Below are 21,357 nucleotides of genomic sequence, written 5' to 3'. Positions count from 1 at the left end.
CTTTGCAGATGCCATCAAGGCTGGGGACCTTGAGATAGAGGGGTTATCTTGGATCATCTGAGTGAGCCCAGCATAGTCACATGGGTCCTGCAATGTGGAAGAGGGAGGCAGGAAAAGAGCCTGACAGCAGAGCAGGGGCAGAGAGGGACCGGGGCTGGATTTGCAGATGTAGACGGAAGCCGTGAGCCCAGACATACCTGCAACCTCTGGGAACTAGAACAAGCGAGGGAGCAGATCCGCTCAGAGCCCCAGAAAGGAACAGCGCCCTGTTCTGCCTGGGTTTTTGCTCAGTTGAGACCCATGCCAGACGGCTGACCTCCAGAACTGAGAGAGAACCCAGCTGGGCTGTTCTCAACTGCTCAGTTTATGAAGATCTGTTTTGGTGGCCGTGGTGGCTGTTGATTGAGGTGGAGTCATGGTCAGGTTCATGGGCCTTTGAGCAGACGCCTGGCTTCTAACCTGTGTGACCTTGGGGAAGCTGCTCCACTTCTGGGCTTCAAATTTCTCATCTCAAAAACTGAAAAATAAGGGTCTATAGCGCATAGCTGCTGTTGTTCTAAGATGAAATGAGGGTTCGCTACCTGTGAAGTGCCTGGAAGTGAGTTTGGGTGTAGCCTCTCGGGGGTGGCAGTCCTCAAGACACCTTGGATCCGTGGATCAGAGCCCAGACTTGGGAGGCAGTGTGGCTCCAGAGTCAGGCCCCCTCTTACCAGTGTGAAGTAGTCCTTGTGCTCCAAGATTCATCTGGGAACCTGGGTCAGGAGTTGAGGGGACCTTACAGGATGTGGGGGCCAGCTCTTCTTGCAGGGTGGCTAATAGATGCTCTGTGAGGGGCGGTGAGTGCTTCGTTGGTGGCTGGGGAATGCTGAGCCTTGGGTCTGGGCATTGTGGACCCTCTTTTTCTGTCTGTGGGGTAGTTTGAGGATGCTGGCCTCACCTAGAGCTGGAACCGTACTTGGAACCTCACGGGGGCTGCAGGATTGCTGAGTGAATGAGCAAGAAAGGAACAGGCCTCAGGCCCTGCCCTGAAGAAGCTCACAGCGCAGGACAAGGTCTGGAGCCACGCCAGGGTTTTGTGGTTGTCTTTCAAGAGAAACAAAACAACTACTTCCCACCAGCTGACCCTCAGCCTCTCAGCTCACTGCTGGGACCTTGCAGCTCTGCAGGGAGCCCAGGCCTGGTGCCAGGCCTGGCTTTGCTGTGGCTCTAAGCCAGACACCTAACTCTCTCTGCTTTTATGCAAAATAGATGCACCTCAGCTCCACCCTCCTCCCAGGGCAATTCTGAGGACCCCCCCAGCAGTTGGAAGGCCTCTATTGGAGGGGGTCCTGGGTGCATTTTGGGAAGCAACACTCAACCACCAGCCCCAGGTACTCTTGACCTCCCTGGGCTTGGGTGCCAGAGTTATGGGAAGTTGTTTTTTGTGAGTTCCTCTCTGAGAATGTCAGGGTCAATCATGAGGAGGGAGGGGTGGCCGACTGCGGTTCTGGATCGGTGAGTGTGACAAGATTGTTGTTCCTTCCTCCTGTCCCAGGCCTGATCTTCGGACCAGAAGGAGGTTAAAAACATGCTGCTCAACACAGCTGTGCTGCCAGTTGCAAGGAGCCTCATTCTAGATCTTTCCTGAGCCTGATGGATTTACAGTGATGTCCAAATCTCCTGGGGAATAAGGAGACCACTGGTGGAAGCTCGCCCTGGAATTACACACACCTGGCACATTTTAGGATGGTACAAGGGATTTTAAGGAAGACCCCTGGCAGAGGGCTCCGTGGTTTCTTCCAGCCTGGATGCCTTCAGGGGATGCACAGAGGACCTCAGCTGCCAGCTCCCTCTGGCTCCCTCTGAAACGTAAGTCTCCATTTCCTCCCTGTGAAGCATCTCTTGCATATTCTGTCCAGTGCGCTTGGGGCTTTAGGCGCGGCTGTCCTAGCTAGTGGTGGCTGTCCGAGCTCTGACGTGCCTGGTCCTCAGAAGGAGCTGGTATTTCATGAGCTCATCATCTATGAGTCTGGCATGGTGCTGGGAGCCTGGGACAGACAGATGCAAATTGAAAGGTCCTTCCTGGGAGCTGCCCCTGTGCCTTGTGCTGACGTGTGCTGTCCTGCCTGTCACCCTTCACTGATCTTCCTGGTTCTTGTATCGAAGTCTTCCGGGGTGTACGTGCCTTGAAGGCCAGGGTCTCCGGAGCATGTCCGTGTCTTTAAAACGTCGTCACACGCCTGTCACACTGTCCTAAATTCTGTAGAAAGGATGAAGGAAGACATGATGGTTAGTGAATTAGGACACCTGAGGTTCTGTGGGGAAGAGGTGCCCGGGGGATGGTTGTCTAGCTCCACGCAGACACCTGGAAACAACGTAAGTCCACGTGGCTGACGCTGAGAGAGTCGGATGTCAGCAGGCGCCTGTCCTGAGTGTCAGCCTCCAACATGTGCATCGTGTGTAATTCGGGGCAAGTGGCTGCTGGGTTCCTTTCCCTGTTCTCTTCTTAGGGGCGAAAGATCATCCTGCTCGACAGGGTCAGTGTTGAGGATCACACAATAGACACTGCTGTCAGGGACACGTTGGACCCTCTGCACAGGGTCTGGACAGTGCTGGGGCTTGGGGATGGTGGGTGTCACTTGGTCCTTGAAGGTCACTCTGAGCAGAGCCAGGTAGGCAGTGTTAGACTTTGAACTGGGCACTACCGGTTGGCATGGACAGCTGATGACAGGTCACAGTTCTTGGAACCCGTGAGTAGGTCAAGTGGCAGGTCATTAGTAGGCAAGGGAAGAGAGCCTCATGCCAGCTGGAGGGAGTGGACAGCTGCACTGGCCAGCATAGGCCTACTGTGCTTCTGCAGCTAACAGGCAGGATTAGCCTCTCAGGTCTGTTGGTGGCTTAGGAAGTTGGTAGCTCCAATATGTGTTGGCCTTAGTGCTGGGCTTCCTGAAGGACAGTGGCAGTTCCCATAAGCACTCAGGTCACCTGGGGCCACCAGGGATTTGACTGGGTAGGGCTTGGGGTCTGGTAGTGATAGGCTTCCCGATTGCGTCCTGCCAGTGGACCTTCCCAGACAGGCTGTCCTCACCTCCTCGTGTGGTAGAGTCCTCTGGCTCTCACACACTGCTCCCACCCATGGCTCCTGGATGCACAACATCTGTGCAAGTGACTGGATTCGATACATACAGCTAGTGCTCTCTGAGGCAAGGAACTGGGCTCTGGCTCCAGGAGATTGCTTGCATCAGCATCGTTGGCTTGGCAAGATGGCGGCCCTGCTGCGGTTTGCTTTCAGCTTTCCGGAGAAGGACTGAGGGAAGGACATCCTCCTTTGGAGCATCTGCATAGTTTAGCCCAACAGTCCAACCAGGCGAGCTGACTGGGAGCCTGCCTTGTGGTCGGGAACCTTGAGGCTGTTCGGCTTCTTGCTCAAGGGTATTTTTTCAGGAGAAGGCAGAGCAGGAAACCATGAACTCCCTGGTGTTTTATCCAAACTAGGCCACTCCAGCTGAAGGGCTAGGACTTCTCCAGAAGAGTGTGTGGAGCCACCACCTCCTGCTGTGGAATGCTTGCTGGGTCCTTAGGACTGGGGGTCTTTCTTGTCCCTCAGGAGGCATGGACTAGTGCTGGTCCCCAGGAGATATCAGAGTCAGGATGTAGGACGTGCCCTTGGGGACACCAGGGCTTACCACCTAGGGTGATGGGTGTTGTGCTGCTGTGGCTGGCCAGGGAGGGGGCTGCTGAGGATCTGGGGAGACTTTCAGGGCTGGGAGATTCCGCTGGGTCAGCAGTGGTGAGCAGAGCTATCCTGGATGGGGGGATCTCTGCCAGGAAGGTGAGCGTGGGAGTGGAGGTGCATCATGGACCCTCTCCTGCTTTCTGCCTTCCGGGGCCTTCTCTCCCCAACCCTTCCATGGCGGCCCTGTGGTCGCTGTGCCTTGCTTATCACATGGCCCATGGCTCTGTTTTTCTCCTTTTATCAGTGACTTCCTAGAACAACACTACCGTGGTGGTCTGGGTTATCGCCTGCTCCCCATGGTAGGGTGAGTGTGGGCTCAGGGACCAGAAGACACACAACGGTTACAGACAAGACACCCCCAGTGTCTGTGAGGAGGCTGCTCCCTGTGGACGTGAGTCTGGCAGCAAGTCACCATTTGTTAAGCCAGGATCTGTGCAGGGGTCATGGCAAACAGGGTTCCATGCAGACCTCAAAACAGAGCTGCTGGGTCGGTGCTGTCTTTATGATCTGTTTACTGCTGGAGTCCCTGGGCACACAGAGTCAAGGCCAGAGAGTGTCCCAGGGACAACAGGAAGCATTTGAACACAGTTCTGTCTGCCTACAAAGCCATGGGACCTGGACCTGAGAGGCATAACCTCTTATTGCTTGTTGGAGGGCCTCCCATCCCACCCTGTGACTGTGACCTTGGAGAGATGACCTCTCTTCTCTGAGCTTAGTACCCTCATTGGAAGGGAACTGAATAGTTTCTCTTCTAAGCTGGGACCGGGACCCTTGGGGTTGTCAAAGGGGCATTGTCACACTTACAATGGGTGACAGCTGTGACACGGGGAAACCAGACATGGCCATCAGGACAGCACCACGTTTAGTGGCCGCAGGACTCACCAGTTAGATGACAGGTCCTGCAGCTGCTGTTCCCATGGCTGCTGGGTCTGGTGTTGATGCTGCCTGTGCCCAAAGCAGCTCCCGCGGTTCTCCATTCACGGTTGCGCAGTTCGCATCTCTGCTCGGAGCCCACAAGCTTGTTGGCTGGTCCCATCTGAGCTGTTTGATAGGATGTCTGTCTTGCTGAGCCCGGATGTCTCAGACTGTGCTTTTCCTCAGTGGGTCCCCGTGGTGATTGACAGCCCATGCTCTAGTCCTTGGGGCTGCCCTCCTGCCCATGTGGACCCTCAGTTGCTGTTGTCAGAGATGGCTCTATGCCCTCCTGTTTTCCCACAGCGTCCACTCTTCTGGGGTTTCAGTGACCAGCTTAGGGCTGCTTCAGAGCTGCTGTAGGAACACCTGGAAGGAGCCTGCTTGACCTCCCAATCTGGTGAGGTGGATGAGACCCTTCTGCTTACATTTGAAGAAACCCAGTTCAGAGACATCCAAAGCTGTCACGGTTGTCCCCAGAGAGCTCAGAAGCTGTGCGTGCACATGGACACGTCAGCCTTCTGCCCCTGCTTGGCCAGAGTTTCTTGGTGCGCTGATGAGGAGTGAAGGTGCTTTTAGTGGACAGGCAAGCTTCTGTTAAACAAAATAATTGTTTTATATTATTTTGGTAAGTTCAGGAAAAAAATCCCACAAATGCCTTTGATTTTGCAGATATTACTGCTTAGGATGAAGATATTTAAGAAAGAATATCTTCATCTTTGTAAAAATGCTACGTAACAAAAGTGGCCTTGGCCTTCCTGAAGATGACTCAATTTGAAGCCCAGGTCCTTGATTTTGCTGTGTTGGCCAAGTGACCCCTGCCGTGTCATGGGGGCAGGGTCTGTGCGTCTGTGACATGGGGAACTCTATATCCTGCTCAGGTCAGCTGAGACTTTAGTTCATTGTGATTCTGGAAGATTTGTGAGAAGTGACTGTACCCCTTGGTCTAAAGCTAAATTAAGGACCACAAAAATCCCAGAGCCTTAGTGCTTTATAATCCCATAATTCTGTTGGCTGCAGCTACCTAGTCTACATAATGATCAAGCACCCATATTTCCCCATCAACCTCTGTCATGTTCTCTGAGGCTGAATTATGACAGTAAATATCACCCCTATGCACTCAGTGGATGAGATTGTCATTACTTTTCTTTCACTCATTTCTCCTTAATACATAGAGGATCATTTTACCTCTGCCATGAGTTTATTGTGAGAGTTAGAGAAGGGTATACGTTCAGGGACTCGATTCAGTATCTGGCATATAATACGCACTGAAGAAATATTAGCTATTTTTAAGTAAAAAGCTAAAGTGCAATTAGAAGATCAAAACAGACAGGTACAGAGAAACAAAAAATAGTGAGGATGATTGAGGCACTAAAATTTAATGTTAAGTTTTTATCTCTGAACTTGCTAGTTGGCATGTGCTGAGTAGGGGATATTTATGTCTCAATTAAGGATTGGCAAACAATTCCTATGGGGCTGGGGAGTAAATGTCTTTGGCTTTCAGAATATAGGTAATATGTAAATCAGTGGGTGTGGCCTCGGTAAGCTGTAGGTTGTCTTTGGTCTAAAGGAAGGGGCCTGTTTGCTTTGGGGAGACAGGAAGTTCTTCTGGATCATAAACATTGAAAAAATGTTTATTGCAAGATGTGAATTTACCTGAGACTTGTCAAGCAGCTTATGGACAGCGCTTTCTCGAGGTTTTATAGGAAATTTAGCAGAAGGCCTTCCCATGGCTCGTTCACTGAGCACACGTTTATTGAGGGTGTCCCACGCTCTGACATTGACAGATAATAAAATCTACAGGCATTGCATTTTAGCAGGAGGTGCAACAATGGCAAGGGGTGATCTCAGTGATGCCATAGGGAACTGTTCTCAGTGCTGGGTGAACTGTCCCATCCCTGAATTACACTCTGGTCTCAGTGGTCATTTGGGATTTGGGTCCTACAGACCTGGATCAGGCATGGTCATTTAGCAACCTGCCATTGGAGTGGCTGTGTCAAAGAGGTCCTTGCCCTCTTGGACATCCACCTGTAACTATTGGAGGATAGAGCCAAATCACTCAGGATTTGGAACTTGGCTGTTTTGTAGCTGTGTGGCCTTACTAAGTTCCTTCACCTCTCTGACCTTCATTTGGTTCATCTGTAGATGTGACACCTTCAGATCTCTCTCTAGTTCATACCCAGCATTTGCTCTGTGAGTGTTAGCTCCTTCTCCAGGGGCCCAGGAGGCTGCTGGCCTCACCGTTGGAGCTATCTCAACTCCAGCTATCTGGAGTCTGAAAATGGCTTTCTCCTTGAAGGCATGTGGGGGTGAGAATCACAGCCCCCTCCTCCTGAGTCTTCAGTGTAAGAAAGCTTGAGAAAACAGCGGCCTGTGGAATTCCAGAGTTACTGGCGGGAGCCACTGCAGTGGTGTCTCTGACCTCCCTGGTCACCCCCCAGTGAGTTTGGAGGCAATGGGAGGTCTGTAATCACTGCAGGAAAGCAGTCTCACACTCTGAAGCCAGACCCTGACCTTGACCCCAGGAAGTCTCAGGAGGGTGGGTGTGTTGGGCCTCTTCCCTACGGGCTACCTACAGGCTAACCTGAGCTGTGCTGGGCAGGACGTTTGGGGAGAAGAAAAGCGTGTTTGCTGGAGTCTGAAAATGGTTCTCAGCTGCGCCTGGGAGGGGCGGAGTGAGGAGCTATGAGAAGTTGAAGGGTGACCTCGTCACCCTAAAAGACAGGAGAAAACATTTTGTTATTCTGACGTGAAGACCCCTGTGATGTGTTCAGCCAGGAGCCCTGGGGAGGGATCAGAGGTAGATTTGTCGGCTGATACTGTCTCAGGACACATCCTCTGACGGTGGCTCATGGCATCTTCAGGGACAAGGCGTTTGCAGGCTAGAGCTGGGCAGTGAAGCACCCTGTTATGATGTTGGGGACCAGATGGGGCTGTCATCCATGGGCCGCACTGGGTTGGACTCATGTCAGGCAGGTGAGCCAAGTGTGGCCCTTTTCCTGCCACTCTGGGACTCGGAGTGGCTGTGGTGAGCCTGTGAGGAGCTTGGTGGCCCTGGCTGGGCGTGGGTGTCCCTGTCCATCTGCTAGCTGTCTCACCTCCTGCCCTGCCAGAAAGTGGATTATTTCCAGTGGTGGAGGGTGAGGGGTGGGCTGGGGGCTTCTTCCCCCTTTTTTGTCGGACTGTTGGCTGCTTGCTGGGGCCGGGTGTCTTTCCCTCCGTCTTTCCACCTGCCACTGTCCGGCACCACTGGGGGTTCTTCCTTCCAGGTCGTGTTGTGACCAGCGCTGGGGACGCTGAGGTGCTCGGTCCTAGCTCTGTGCTTCTCTCCCTCTGCCTTCCACTGCCTTTTTGTGTTCCGGAATCTGCTGTAGACTTGGGACAGTTTCTCTGCATAATGTGAATTGTCTAGATCTGAAACGCAAGTGTCACGAACTAAGGCCCTGTTCCCACCCCCAGGATTGGCACCTGCTTGGGATGTGGCTGGCTTGCTTTGGATGGTTGCTTTTGAAGGGGAAAAAAAAGAGACATGGCATTGTCTCAGACATAGGGACGCTTACCAGTTGGGTGAACAGGACTTTTCTGGCCTTGGCAGTGGGAGTCCTGTGTTCTGGGAGCCCCTCAGTCCTAGGCGTCAGGTGGTGGTTCACCCTACCTGTGCTGAGATGGCACCCTGAGCTCCTGCGTTTGGACAGCTCGCGGCCCTCCTGTATTTACTTGGCGGCTTCAGACTGTGCGTGCCCTTGATCAGTGGGGGCCTCTCCAAGCCCAGGTCCTGTGTCCTGTCCTCCAGGAGCTGACAGCTCGGCTTGGTGTGAGTGGGGCACTTCAGTTCTCACCTTTCCATGGTGTGTGTCTACCTCTGGTCTTTTGGGCCCCTTAAAAGACCCCCTTGGTAGACAGTTCCTGAGTTAGCACCCCAGTCGCCAGGTGGCAAGCTTAGGATCTCATCATTTAGGAGGACGCAGCTCACACTGGCCAAGGGCTGGGTGCGCAGGGCCTGGCCAGCTTTGGCAGTTCTGGGGTAGGGGTGTGCCCCCATTTCACTGCTGAGAGACTGAGGCCAGGAAGGGAGGTGGCCCTTTTGGTTCATCCAGGGGAGGTAGGATGCGTTCTATGTCAACAGGGTCCCTGTGTTTTGACTTGCATAGTCCCACTATGCAAGTATGTGGGACTAGGCAAATCAAAGCACAGGGCTCCTTGTTGAAAAATGACTAAGATTTCTACACAGCGTCAGTGCTAGCATACGTTTAGGGGTCTGACTGGGCCAGCTTCATTAGGTGGTTTAAGGAACTCATGCTGTTTTGGGAGGTAGAGGGATAGGGTGGTGCTTAAGTATGTCGCCTCCTCCTGCTTTATCCTCTTTTTTTTTTTTTTTTTTTTTGTGGTACTAGGGATTGAACCCAGGACCTTGTGCATTCAAGGCAAGCACTCTACCCACTGAGCTAGATCCCCAGCCCATCTCCTCCTGCTTTATCACCCTGGCAGATGACAACAGCCTGGGCCCTTTCACCTGCTCTTTGGTGTGCTGAGCTTCACTGTCTTTGCTGGAGGCTGATTGGTTTCAGGGATGTGGACCACCTGTGTGTTATCCAGGGGTGACATCCACGGAGCCCCACCTGGAGAAGAGACTTGTCCCCCAGTGCCTGTCTTTGGGTCCTGGAGTGAAGACGGTTCTTTTTTTTTTTTTTTTTTTAAGAATTTTAATATTTATTTTTTAGTTTTCGGTGGACACAGCATCTTTGTTGGTATGTGGTGCTGAGGATCGAACCTGGGCCGCACGCATGCCAGGCGAGCGCGCTACCGCTTGAGCCACATCCCCAGCCCCCATGGTTCTTTTTTATACACCTTTTATTCCTTGCACACACTTGTAAGGTTTGCACATTCATTGGTCATCTCTCCATTCAACCAGTGTCCACTGAGCACCTGTTAAGCGCAGGGCTGAGACATCGAGGACCCTTAGGCTCCGTTAAATTCACGTATTTGCTGTCTCCTGACATTTCACATGGCTTCATCTCATTTAATTGTGGTCACAATCCTGCCAGGTTGCTTCTGTTACCCATGGAGGTCCAGTCTCCCACTGTAGATTTACCCAACCTAGTCGGAGTCTTCTCTGTCACATGCAACCAGGTACAGTGGTTTCAGGGGATCTAATTGGGCCCACCTGATTTGAATCTTGGCTCTACCATTGGTGAATGTGGCTTCAGGCAAGTTGTCTGACTCGTCTTGACCTCTTGTTTCCCTTTCTGTAACATAAGGTTCTAATCTTTCTTAGGTGTGGGAAGGTTTTGAGGTTTAAATGAGATACATTTAGCACTGCACCGAACACATACCAAGGGTGCCCCGAAGCCTGGTCATCGATCTGACCACCACTTCACAGGGGACCTTACAGCTGTTGAGAGAGGATCAGGACCTTGCTGACTGTCATGCAGTTGGTTTTCAGCAGCTCTTGGGATGACCGGGCCAGTCTTCCCCACTCTGCTTTCATGACCAGCCCCTGCTGGCTCCCTGGGTTACATTCTTGTTCCTGTGGGTTCCTTTGTCCTTGTTGGTAATCTGAGGGAATCTTGAGAGCCCAAGCAAGACAAGAGAGGGGGGAATCCTGGCTGCCATTTGCAGACTTAATTACGGCATTCCTGGGGTTTCATCTGCTCTCTAGTTAGCACCAAAATAAATCCTCCAAATGGTTGTGAGGGGTCCAGTTGACGCTGCATTTTGAATTGGGTGGCCCCAGCATTCTGCATCTTCCTGAGGATGATAAATGTTTAGATAGCAACACTGTGGTAGAGGGGCAAATTGGGAGGAAGTCTGGCTTAGGCCCAGCAGATTGTGCCCCTTTGGTGTGACGAGTGGGTGAGAAATGGCTTTAAGGACACCTCTGATGTCCTTGGAGGGGGTGGGCTCTCTTCTGGGGACTAGAGATGCCTGTCACCTCTGCGGTCTGATGTTTGAGCCTGGTTTTGATCAATTCTGTCAAATGTCAGGATCTTGAACTTAATAATGGCTGGGAATGTTGAAAGGCAGGCATCGATAGCTGGGTTCTTATGTGAGTTTTTCCTACACACTTTTTTTTTTTTTTGTCTTGGGGACTGAATCCAGGGGAGCTTTACCACTGAGATATATCCCCAACCCTTTTTTTATTTTGAGATGGGGGTCTCAGTCAATTGCCCAGGTTGACCTTCAACTTGTGATGGTCCTGCCTCAGCCTCCTCAGTCACTGGGATTATAGGTACACCACCACATCTGGTTAGATTTTTTCCCCGCATCCCTGGGGATCAAACCTAAGGTCTCATGCATGCTAGGCAGGCGTTCTACCATTGAGCTACATCTCCAGCGAGTCTTTGGCTTTACTGCATACCCACTATGTGCTAGGATCTAAGTGATTCTTCCAGCAGCCCCAAGGGGTGCATGCCTCGTGGTCTTCATGTGGCAGGGTTCGGCAGGCTGAGAGAGGGTCAGGACTCAGCTGGCATCCCACCTTCCCCTGGGCCTCCTGGGCACAGGCTTCCCACCCTAGAAGTCTCAATGTTCAGCGCCCTCAGTGCGGGGCCTCTGGCTCCATAAGGACAGCAGGAGCCCCTGACCCGCAGGAGGCTCTGGTGCCTGAAGGAAGTTCCAGGAACCTGCTGTTTACAGTCCCGGTTCTCCTGCAGGGTCTCCGGAAGCCATAGCCAGCCGCCAGCCAGCACTCTGGAGGATGACAGGAAGTTATAGCGCAGTTCTATTGGCCTGCAGGGTGGACACTGAAAGGGGGTGTGGCAGGCCATGGGGTGGAAAGGAAGAACCTACTCCCAACAGCTCAGAGGATCATGGATGGACTCCTGGCGTTTGACACGGTGCTTTACAGGAGCAGATTGGGTCAGGAAGCCCGGGCTGCGGTGATCATGGGACGTATTCATATTTTTCCATGTAGTCATCACCACCTTAAAGGACCCTGTTTTCTAAGTGTCACCTGGTGATTGTGGATTTGGGGTTTTCTGAGCCAAGATTTTATGGACGGTGGGAGGAGGGATCGACTGGGCTGAGGGAGGGGACCGAGCGGGTGCTGTCTGACCAAAAAGAAAAGTGCTCCTGGCCCACCAGCTTCCTCCCCGGATCTGTGCGCAGGGCCCCTCTGGCTCAGCTCCTGCTCGGGGACCTTCCTGGTCTGGCGTTGAGGTCCCGCGCCTTGCAGTGACTAAGGAGGAAATTCCTTTTGGGTTATACCGTGGCTGTTCTTCCTCCGCAGCCTCCTCTGTCTGGGTTTTGTGACTGCTGCCTCATCTTTTTGGAATCTTCCTTTTCCTTTTCTTCATTTGGTGCTAGATCAGGGCCGAGCTGTGGTGCGACTCCACCGTAGAAACCGCAGTTCTGCTCCACGGGCAGTCACTTTGGGCGTCCTGTTTGGAAGATGCTCGGCTGTTGGGACCTGGACCCCGTTCCTGGATCCTGCATTGGCAGCATCTGCCCCTTCACACTGGGTTCGTAATGCCCAGCGGGACTCGTGGTTCAATGTTCCCATCGTCTGGGACCCTGAGGTGGGACCTGTCAGGACTGGTGCAGAGGCTTCTTGCTGTGGCTGGACGAGTGGGGCCGGGGGCCACTGTCACAACCGCCAGGCAGCTGCTGATGTTGGCAGAGGCAGGAGCTGACACCCCCCTCTCCTGGGAAGCTTTCTGACTCCGTTTCCCTCTCGCTGTCTTCCCTCCGTCTTGACCTTGAACCAGCTGCAGGGGCTGCAGAGCCCCCTCTGACTTCCCTGGCAGTTATTGCTCTGTCCTCTCAGCTCAGGGACACTTTGTCCTTTCGTTTTCCAAGTGGCTCCTGCCATTCTGCGTCTCCTTGGGGAGCCCCTGAGCATTTCTGGCCAAAGCACCCTGTTCGGGTCCACCTTGTATTTCAGATCCCTTAATCGGAGGTTGGTTCATGTTTGCTGATGGACCAAGGGCTCTCAAGGGACCTGGTTGAGGCTTTTAAAAATTAAAGGCCCGGGGTCAGGCAGACCACTGTCTTGCTGTTGCCTGCTGGTGCCTTGGGAGCCTCCGAGGTGTGAAGGGCTGGCCGCCTGCTGTGTTCCCAGGGCAGTTACTGGAAAGCAGGGCCTGCCTCTCCTCCAGTCGGTGGAAGGAGAGGAAGACAGTCTGAAGGTGTTTCACGGGCTCCGCTCAGAGACAGCAGCCTGGGTTTGAATCCGTGGCTTCATGTGACCCCAGAACGGTTACTTCTAAGTGGCAGTTTTCCCAGCTGCAGAATGATTTTGGGACCAGGCGGAATCAGGGTGCTGCGGAACCACAGGGACAGGAAGACGGTTTTCTGATGGAGGGCGGGTCCAAAGGCGCTGGGTGTGGGGTGCTGGGGAGGGTCTCTGCACTCTGCGTCCTCTCTTACCTGCTGGGCTGTGGCTGGAAGAGCCCTTAGCAGGGTCCCCTGCAGTGGGTCCACCAGAGGACGAGGAGCGAAGGTGGGAGCAGCCATCTGTCACGGGATGGGGTCGTGGGAACCTGCGTGGGGAAGTGATGCTTTGGAAGCCTGTTTTTGTCCCTGAACAGATGGACTAGCTTTGGAGAGCAGTGTGTCACCTTGGCCCCTCTGAGCTCTGATGACCTCATCTGCCGACCGGGGGTCAGAATCTCTGCTTTGAGGGGGGCACTGTGAAATCCTGACCCGAATGATTGCTCCTCTAGGAAGCTGACAAAGAATGCTGGTTTCCTTCCTGCTTTTCTTAATGGCCTTTTGCTGGTAAATCTCTGTCCAATTTGACAATACATGAAGCTCTCACCAGTCAGATCTGCTAAATTAAATGGCTTCCTGATCATGATAATTAGATTAGTAACTAATAATCACAGCTGACATTTATCTAGTGCTTATTAACTCTTGGGCCATTCAAATTAGGCCTCATCTGTTATGTGATTTAATTCCTGTAACAATCCTAGGAGGAATAGAGTTATAATTAGCCCCATTTTATAAATGAGAAAAAAAAATGGAGGCTCAGAGAGGTTAACTATAGTCTCTGAGGTCGCACAGCTAACACTGAGCTGGCATTCCAGTTATAACAGGTTGGCTCGAGAGCTTGTGCTGCTGTTAACCACTGTGCTGGCCTGCCAGTCTTGGTGATCCTGTGTGGTAAAGGAAAATAGAAATCATTGCTAGGGACTCCAGCACTGGAATGTTGGTGGGCCAAGCCCCTATGATGGTAGGAGCTTGGGGAAGGGAGGGACTTGGCTTCAGTTCCCCAGAGTCTCTCAGTTCCAGAGCCTGTGCTCAAAGTCTGGAACGGGCTGGACCCACAGACACCCTCTCCTCTCCCTGCTCTGGACCATGCAGAGGTGCAGAGGAAGCCGGGCAGCTCAGACTCCCAGAACTGGGTGCCCTGCTGTCTGCGTCTTTGAGTAACTTCTCGTTCACCGTCAGTCTCTGTTCTGGGCATTGGAGTCCTGGACCGGGTCAGTTGAGTGGATTCAGGTGGGTCTGTGTTGGCACTCGCCCTGGGGTCACCAGGGGTAAGCATGCTCCTGAGCGCTGGGACTCTGACCTGCAGAACACAAGGGGCCGCTGGTCCCCAGCTCCCATCCGCTAACCTGACTGGGCCAGCCTGGGACCTGGGACCCTGCATACCTGAAGCTGAGTGGTTTGGCCCTGCAGGGTGCACTGGGGGTCCTGGTCTCCCTGCAGGGTGCACTGGGGGTCCTGGTCTCCCTGCAGGGTGCACTGGGGGTCCTGGTCTCCCTGCAGGGTGCACTGGGGGTCCTGGTCTCTGCCAGCCCTATCTTCATGAGCTCAGGAGGGCAAGGAGCTTTTTCAAAAGCCAACATTGAGCTGGAGCTCAGCCCCCCTGTGTGTAACAGTGTGCCCTCCTTACATGCCACTGAACCCCCCCTCTGCTTTTTGGGGTGCTGCTTAGGAATGTAGGGTTTCTGTCACGGGCTCGGGTTGGTGCTGTGTGTGACATCCTGGCTCCTTTGGCCTCAGACTCTTTATCTTAGTTGTTGGTAGGGGATCCACAGAAAGAGCTCCTTGTGTCCCATAAACTGTTTTAACGAACCTCACCGCCGGTCCTTGGGTGGGGCTGGTTGGTCCTGGATAAAGAATGGGTGCGGTTCAGAGTCGGGGAGTTGGTGGATGGGCTGGGGGCCGTGGGCTTTTGGTGGAGCTCTGGGTCTGAGTGGCCTTAGTGAGGTGAGCCTTTGGGTCCCTCTCTCCACGTCTTGGAAGGCACAGTGGTCCCCCTGTTAGAAATAATGAGGAGTCGCAAGAAACCAAAAATGTGCTGGAAGTGGGTGGGCAAGGCAGACCTTTACTTCTTCCAGAAGGGTGGGCTGTGGAACCCCGCCAGCCAGTGCACCTGGGCCGGCAGTCCACCTGTGTATCTACCTACCTAAGGCAGCACTCCCTTGGCCTTGACTGGAGGACTCAGGGGTACAATCTACGTGATTGGGTCATTTTAAAATTGGGGCGGGCAAAGGGGAAGGACTACAATTAAAAATGGCTACAATGGGTTCCAACTAAGGCTGAAAACTATATTCTGAAAATGGACGCCCAGAATTTCTATTTCTCACCTCCGCCTTGCTCCCAGCCCACGCATTCTCAAGCATGCCTCGCTAGCTCCTGGTTCACAGTGCTGAAATCTGTACCAAACACAGAGCACTTAGGAGAGAGACATTTCTTGGAAAGTTCCAGAATACCAGCTGGGTGAATTTTTGAGCACTTCCCAAGTATCTCCTCCGTGGTCTGCGTGTTCATTCATGCTGTGCACACAACAGCCCTCCAGGATCTCTGCTGTTATCACCTCTCCATTTTGCGGTGGAGGTCAGTTTCCTCCAGAGGCTCAGAGAAGGAATCTGCTAGAGGTCCCTCAGCAAGCGAGTGGCTGCGCACTGGGCTTTTACCGGGCAGAGCTGCAGATGTGAGCCGCAAAGCACGCTGCGCAGCCCCCGCCTGGAAGTCCTTTCCTCATTTGCTGCTTTGAGATTCAGTTCTTCTCTGTACCCTGGAGCCTTGTCTTCTGCTGGTTTGGCGTGAGTGGTTTCCCAGTGACCTTGTCAGTTGTGAACCCCTCAGGGTCGGGACAGCATCGTCTCAGTGTCTGCTCCCAGCACCTGGCAATCACACCAGGGTCCCCTCCTCACCTGGCCCAATCCAGGGAGTCAGGCAAGATGGCTTGGAGTGTCCTGGCTGATGCTGTCCACGTGGGACCGCGAGTGTGTGGTGAAGGGGTTTTGATGGGGAAGGGGCAGCTAAGCAGAGGCCTGGGGGAATGCTGCAGGTGGGGCAGGCCCAGGCTGCCCAGGGGTGGTCTGCAGGCCCTGCAGGTATTGGCAGACCCTGCCAGGTAAAGCCTCCAGTTCAGAGCGCTTCCTCTGGCCCAGCCTGCTCCCTGCTGTGCGCATTTCCTCCTCATTGTCTGCTGGGGAAAATGGAAAACAGCTGGCCAGAGTCCTGGACACCACCTAGCAGGCACTCTAAGAAGGGCTCAGTGGAATTAAGTCCACCACAGTCTTTCCTCCGCTCCACATGCTGTGTCCCCGGCGACCTCCAGTGTCTCCAGAGGCTTCTATGAGGGATGGCTGGGGTGCACAGGGGCTGTCATCCACGTGTGCAGTTCCCAGCAGTCCTGGGGTCTTTAGGTGACCCTGCCTCTCTGTGGCTCCTGTTACCACCAGATGAACAGACTTGAGACCGTGTTTGGGTTTGTTCTACCGTGGCTCAAAACGATAGTGGAGAACAGCAAAAAGACAGAATTTAAAAGTAGGCAGACAACTTGAATACACACTTCTTCAGAGAAGGTAAATCTGCTCAGTGTCATTGGTCATAGGGAGATGTGAATTAAACCATGAGACGTGTGTCCCTGAATATGCATTTGGATGACTGTGATTAAAAAAAAAAAACAGCAGTGACAATTAAAAAACCAAAAACAAAAACAAAAAACAAAGCAAGTGTTGGTGAGGATGTGGAGAAATTGGAGTCCTTCTCATGGCTGGTGAGAATGCAAGATGGCGCAGCCTTCATGGAATGCAGTTTGCTGGTTCCCCAGAAAGTAAATAGAAAATCATCTTCTGACCCAGCGATTCTACTTCTAGGTGTGCATTGAAAATGTATGTCCAGACAGAAGCTTGGGCACCGGTGTCCCTAGCACTATTCCCCACAGCCTGGAGGTGGGAACAGCCCCACTGCCCTTTATGGGTGGAATGTTAGAAATAATGAGGAGCTGCAAGAAACCAGACACGTGCTGGGAAGTGGGTGGGCAGGCAGACCTTTACCTCTGCAGAAGGGAGTGCTGTGGAGCTGGGCTCGAGAGAGCACCTGTGCGGGCCTTCCCAGGGTCTGTACACCTAACAGTGCTGTTTCACCCTGATTGGAGGACTCAGGGGTACATTCTGCGTGATTGGTTAACTTTAGAATTGGGATGGGCAAAGGGGAAGGGCTGCAATTAAAAATCAAATTAGTTAAATTAAAAGGCTGAACACTATATTCTGAAAATGGACCACCTCCATTCTCCCAGGAGGAATGGGTAAACATTGTTTAGCCATCGAAGAGAGAGAGGCGCTGACGCAGGCTGCAGCGTGGATGAGCCTCACACACTGTGCCGGGTGAGAGAAGCCAGACCCGGGTCACATGCATGGTTCCATTTCCATGAGATTTCTAGAACTGGCAGATCTGCAGAGATGAAAGGCAGATTGGTGATTGTGGGGGAGGGGAGAAGTGCGTGCTCCATGGCTACAGGTTTATTTTGGGTGGTGAAGGTGTTCAGGAGTAGCAGAGGTGTTGCTTGCACCACATTGCAGATGTGCTAGATGCTGCTGAATCGCATACTTTAAAATGGTCAAGTTGGCATCACTTGAATTTCACCTCAATCAAAGCCACCAGCGGTGGCATCAGAGGTGAAAGGGGGAGTGTGGAGCATTTGCTTCACACGGGACTGTCTGGCACTTAATCCTGCTGGATGTTGCAGAGATGGAATGAGTGCCCCTTGAGCCACATTTTATGGAGGAGGAAGTCAAGGCTGGGGCAGCCCACGGTGGGGAGGCCCAGGTGGTGTGCTGCTCTGCCCACCCCTCTACAGCTCTCAGCACACAGCCTGGGCTTGGTTTTGCTTTGCTTTGGGTTCCTGACTTGTGCTGGGGGCTGTGCTGGGCACCATGGAAGCATGCCCTGCCCCTCCCTCCCAGCTCCATTCTACAAACTTTCGTGCAACTTCCACATAGCCAAGTCCTCCGCCATCCAGCCCACCCTGGCCACTGGGCCAGTAGATTCTCATGTCCTGTTCATAGGAGGAAAAGATTTGTAGCTGAGAGAGAAGAGTGTTTTTGTTACTGTCCTGCCACTGGAGAAGAGATGTCTCCCAAGCAGGGCCCAAGGATGGAAAGGAATTTCAACATGCAACAGTCAGTGGCACAGTCAGAGGTTTATTTAGGGAAGTAGGTACACATTAGAGGGAGAATGGGGCAATCCCAGGGGATACACCTTTGGGATAAGGCAAGGAATATGCTGGGGGCCATCTCCAGAGCAGGAGGCAGCAGCCCATTGGTGTGGGGCATTAATATTTTTAGGGGGATGGATGGTTGCTGGGGACTAGAGGTGGAGCCAGGGTGGAGCTGCATAACGTTGCCAGTTTGTCCCGTGCTTGCAAATTGCCCTGGGGAGTGTGGGTGGGTCTCTGTTACAAGGGTACGGATCAAGAGCACGGGCCAAGGGCATGTTGCTCAGGAGTTGGAATTTTCATGGGTGCTTTTTGCATCTAGTTGTTTATGGGCACTTCCTTCGTCACTCAGTGTTTCTGTCTTTATTCCCACATTCCTATCTCAGGTGTACGGCGTGCTCATGGGTGAATCTTCCCAAACCTCAGTACCTTAGTTTTCTCAAATGTATGGTGAGTGAACATGAGAACACTCATCTGGGGTCTTCCCTGGGGTGGTTGTAAAGTTTAAATGTATCAGCATCTGGGAGAATGTGTGGACACTGGAGAAGGACCACACAGATGTGACTGGTGGGCACGGTCACCGCCATCGGATGTTCCTTCCTGGAATCAAGGTGAAGCTTCTTGCATACTCTGCAGAGAGCAGATCCACACACAGGCCTAGCCCGTGGCCTGTGTCTGTGGTCAGTAACGATGTGCTGCGTGAACCAGAGGGCAAGTGTGTAGTAGACTGTTGAGGAGCTGACCATGGGCTCCGGCAGGGATTTAGACTTACTGTCCTTGTGTGTGCTCAGCCCAGACCAGAGTGTGCAGTTGGTTATCAGGAAACAGCTGTGGACTGTTTTGTCTGTGTTCTCCATCACCCAGCAGGAGATGGGCAGTTTCATTCAGGTCTCTGGATATCCAGTGCTTTTCTGCTGATAGGAGTCATTGCAGGAAGTTAGGGCAGAGAAGGTCTGATGCTCAGCATTGTTCCTTGGGTAAGGTGTGTGATCCAGAGCCCAAGCAGGGTACTGGCTTTCCTGGTGGGAAGCGATGGGTTGCAGTATTAAGTTTGGCCTGTAAAGACAGGAGATCTACATTCCTTCTCCCCGTGCCTGGCTTCCTCTGGCTGCCATTGCCATCTTAGGAGGGCTCAGTAGCAGCCTCAGGGTTGCAGGTCAGAGCAGGCTGTGCACAGTTAGGGGAGTGTGGGTCTCTGATTTTGCTAGTGGAGGGTGTTGTCACAAGGCTGTGCGAAGGCCTTGGTGTTACTGTGGATTCTCTCACCTTCAGTCCTGTGACAGTGGACAAGGCAGCTTGTGCTGGAGTCCTAGTTATCTCAATCTACAAAATAAGGACTGGGGTGAGACTTCCAGGCTCTCTCGTGCTCCTTTTGGCCCAGAGTCCCCTGCTTCTGGCATGTTTGACAGCCCTTAATTGCCACCCTGCTCAGTCTCTTTTTTCCCTTTTCAGTCTGAATCTACATTCATTTGTTTACCTGTCTATGCACACAGGCACCCTTACATTCACCTGTCCATCCATCTACCCACCCAGCCACCCACCTACCCACTTATCTGTCCATCCATCCTTCCTTCCATCCTTCCATCCGTCCATCCATCCACTCGCCCACCCCCTCATCCCTCCATCCACCCACCTGCCCACTCATCCACTTATTCTTCCACTCACTCACATTTACTAACTAGCAGACTGGGCCTCATGCTCCATCCTAAAGACACAGAGAAGATGAAAACAGACCCTGGTCTAAAGAGATCACAGCCACGAGTGGAATATAGATACTGGATTACAAAAAAGGACCATCCGATGTGACAAGTACTGTCATTCAGAAAGGTGCAGGCTGTCCTGAAGGCGACGAGGTGGTCTGCAACCTCTTGGGACCTCTTGAGGACACAGCCTGGCTTCTGCGAGGACTCTAGGACAGGCATGTCTTCATGCAGGGGGACAGTGTCATGACCTCAGGAGGAGCCTTTGAGCCACAGGAATCTGTAATGTGGAGCTCTCAATTATCAGCTTTGCTGGAGAAAGAGAGAGAAAAAGAAGGAAGAAATAGAACAGCCCGTCGGCCCTCCTGCCCATTCGGTTTGCGGTCCCAACCCTCTGTTTCCTGGAGCTGCAGGCTGTGTGTGGGAGGTGAGTGGTTTGGCAGTCCTGTGCTCCTGCAGTTGGCACTGGGAATGGCATCCACTGGCAGAGCCTGCCATGTGCATGGTGACTGCCGGCCTAGACAGACCTCCTCTCTGTCCTGTTAGCCAGTGTCCGGTGGCCAAGGGCAGAGTGAAGCCTGTGTTTCTGCCAGCCCAGAGCACCGGAGTGAGGCAGCACCAAGATTCTGAGGGTAGGGCTGGCATGAGCCCCTCGATCCCATCCCCCACAGGGAGAGACAGACAAACCACCATTTCTAGTAGGCAGCCTCTGCTTGCCCTGAAGCAGATGAAAGGCTGTGTGCAGGAGTGGGTCTTTGGGGGTCTTCCTGATGCAAGCCCTGACATCTGTGTGGAGACGGGTGCCCTCCACAGCACTGTTGCTCACCGCTGCTCTCCGAGCCTGGCGGCCTTTGGCGTGGTGACTGGTACCCCTGCCATCGACTTGTACCCATGGCAGAGTTGAGAGGAAATGGTGGAGGCTGGGGATGGAGGGATGGAGACAGAGGAGGCCAGTCTGGCTTTCCTGGTGGAGGGGTGTCCCGCGGGCCATAGAGAGGGTGCCAGCGGAGCTCGTGCCGGCTGCCTGCAGGTGCTGGCTTCCCCAGGAACTCGCTGAGCGAGCAGAGGGGGTCGCCCGTCCCTCCTCATCTGCACGTCACTGTCCACTGTCGTCACTGTCAGTGGGAATAATGGATACCGTCACCACCCACAGCTCTGCCTTTCAGCTTGTCTTGTGTGCTGTTTGGGTCCTCAGGAACGTTCTTTGGCTTCTACTGTAATTGATGATCTTGACCTCTTGTGTCACAGATACTAGGGGACAGGGGTGGGGGACTTGTGTTATTCACCTGAATGCCCCACACTGCGCCTGTGTGTAGTTGCCCTTCCTGGCAGATGGCTTGATGAAGAAGGTCGTGCCAGCCAGGCAGCCCCTCTGGGAATGTGGAGCGCGGTGTAAAGGAACCGGGTCACGTTGGGTTCCTGCAGTGGCTGACTCTCCCATGGGCATGCGTGACACCGTGAGCCAATGCTAAAGATGCCACTGGTTCTGGGAGTCCTGCTGTAGTCTCTTCCAACCACCTCCAGGTAACTCTCAGCCCATTTGTAGGAGGCAGCAGCTCAGGAGGCCGGGGAACACCTCTGCCACGGGTCCCAGCTCCCCGGGAAGGTGGTGTGGTGCTCCCGGTGTTCTTGGC

The 21,357-nt window shown here is 53.3% G+C and overlaps 1 long non-coding RNA gene across 1 annotated transcript in view; it reads left to right on the top strand.

Moving 5' to 3' along the window:
- The first annotated feature begins 1,540 nt into the window (after nucleotides 1-1,540).
- The window catches only part of LOC113195937 (uncharacterized), a 176,290-nt gene continuing 156,473 nt past the window's right edge, over nucleotides 1,541-21,357 (top strand). The window contains exon 1 of the long non-coding RNA XR_003302495.1: nucleotides 1,541-1,848. This is a non-coding gene — a long non-coding RNA (uncharacterized LOC113195937). The remainder of the gene's footprint in view (nucleotides 1,849-21,357) is intronic.

The sequence above is a fragment of the Urocitellus parryii genome, chromosome 7 (assembly GCF_045843805.1).
Source record: "Urocitellus parryii isolate mUroPar1 chromosome 7, mUroPar1.hap1, whole genome shotgun sequence".
NCBI classification, from domain to species: Eukaryota; Metazoa; Chordata; class Mammalia; order Rodentia; family Sciuridae; genus Urocitellus; species Urocitellus parryii.
Note: the sequence above shows the minus strand (reverse complement) of the source record. Positions and strands in the feature narration are given on the sequence as shown.